At 42.8% G+C, this 2,088-nt stretch overlaps 1 long non-coding RNA gene across 1 annotated transcript in view; it reads left to right on the plus strand.

The window, feature by feature from the left end:
• The first annotated feature begins 11 nt into the window (after positions 1-11).
• The window catches only part of LOC140345043 (uncharacterized), a 5,249-nt gene continuing 3,172 nt past the window's right edge, over positions 12-2,088 (plus strand). Inside the window, exon 1 of the long non-coding RNA XR_011923739.1 lies at positions 12-229. This is a non-coding gene — a long non-coding RNA (uncharacterized lncRNA). The remainder of the gene's footprint in view (positions 230-2,088) is intronic.

Raw genomic sequence — 2,088 nt, forward strand, 5'->3', positions numbered from 1 at the left:
TACCTGTAGAAAGATAGATAAATGGAGATTAGTTGCCGGCAGATGAAGAAGGTTAATTCATCATTGATGTTAGTTGAGAATGATTTTGATGATGATGGAATTCCCTGGGATAATTCCCATTGCACTCATAGTTTTGGTACTTAAGATTTGGGCATGTGACCAGGGTCCCAACGTGACATTGCCTGTTGTTTAAATAGAATTGCTTTGGGCCCTGAATATGGTTATACAGGTAAACAGAAATTAGAGGTGCCAAGTGGGGGTCACCTGTGGCTAACACCCCCTAAATTTTCATCATTAGGCCATGGCCAAAAAATGAAAAACTCTGCCCTTCAAAGATTTTTTTCATGCGTCAAGGGCAAGCTTTAAAAGAAGTAAGACCGTTTACATGTCGTCCATCCGTGTAGTCCCAGCCTATGAGTAACAGGGTAGCAGGTACTGATGGGCAGAGATTTTTAGGTTATAATGATATAGGTTATAGTTATAACTTAGGTTAATTGGCTTCTCAATAAAATAATGGCCTAAAGCCATTTACAGATTGGTGGAGACTTCTAGCACCAGAACCCCAATTTCTCTGGAATGGGGGGGGGGGAGATACAGGTAAACAAAATTAGAGGTGAAAGTGGGGGTCAAATTGGTGGAGGCTTCTAGCACCTGAAACCTAATTTCTCTTTAAAGGGGGGGTTTACAGGTGAACATAATTATGGACTCATCAGAGTATAAGGAATTTAGGAAATCAGTTAAACTTTGGGATTGGAGGAATTGGCAGGGCAATAATCAATTATTTTACAATGGGAGATGTACCATTTACAATCAGATGAGGGTTGCAGGGTGAGAAAATTGCATACACAGGGCTGAGATTTGGCAGAATGGGAGACGTACCTGTAGAAGGTGAGATAAATTGAGATTAGTTGCAGGCAGATGAAGAAGGTGAATTCATCAGTGATGTTAGTTGAGAATGATTTTGATGATGATGGAATTCCCTGGGATAATTCCCATTGCACTTATAATTTTGGCTCTAAAGATTTGGGCATGTGACCAGGGTCCCAACGAGACCTTGCCTGTTGTTTAAATAGAAGTGCTTTGGGCCCTGATTATGGATGGACTGATCAGAGTTTAGGGATTTGGGATATCAGTTGAACCTGGACGTAAGAGACGTACCATATACAACTAGATGAGGGTTGCAGGGGGAAAAAATTGTATAGACAGGGCTGAGATTTGGCAGAATGGGAGATGTACCTGTAGAAGGAGAGATAAATGGAGATTAGTTGCAGGCAGATTAAGAAGGTGAATTCATCAGTAATTGTAGATGAGGATAATGATGATTTTGGGGAGGGGATGAGATGGGGAGGGGAAGGGTCGGCAGAGCAATGAATATCAATTCATCTACAATAAGAGACGTACCATATACAACCAGATGAGGGTTCCAGGGGAAAACAATTGCATACACAGGGCTGAGATTTGGCAGAATGGGAGATGTACCTGTAGAAGGAGAGATAAATTGAGATTAGTTGCAGGCAGATTAAGAAGGTGAATTCATCAGTGATGTTAGTTGAGAATGATAATGATTTTGATGATGATGGAATTCCCTGGATTAATTCCCATTGCACTTATAATATTGGCACTTAATATTTGGGCATGAGACCAGGGTCCCAACTCGTCCTTGCCTGTTGTTTAAATAGAAGTGCTTTGGGCCCTGATTATGGATGGACTGATCAGAGTATAAGGAATTTGGTATATCAGTTGAACCTGGGTGTTAGCACTGCAGGTCGTGTTGGCGCCGCCGCTCCTAATCGCAGGCACGGGCGCCGGGTCCTATCTTTCAGGTAACCCACTACCTATGTTCCATGCCTGCGTTTCCCTCATGCTGAGACTTGCTCTGGTGTTTGAGCTGGCGTGGGTGTGTCTCTCCTAATCTATGAGGTAACACACACACACACGCCCTCTGTTTTCTACAGCCTATGGCTGATTTCCTGAAGGTATTTAAAGGCATCTCCTACTACAGGAAGTTGCCTGAGCAATCTCTGGTTTACCCTGTGTAACGCTGCTAAGGTGTTTTCTCTGTTTTGCTTTGCTGTGTACCGGACTTTG

Source organism: Pyxicephalus adspersus, unplaced genomic scaffold, assembly GCF_032062135.1.
Source record: "Pyxicephalus adspersus unplaced genomic scaffold, UCB_Pads_2.0 Sca432, whole genome shotgun sequence".
NCBI classification, from domain to species: domain Eukaryota; kingdom Metazoa; phylum Chordata; class Amphibia; order Anura; family Pyxicephalidae; genus Pyxicephalus; species Pyxicephalus adspersus.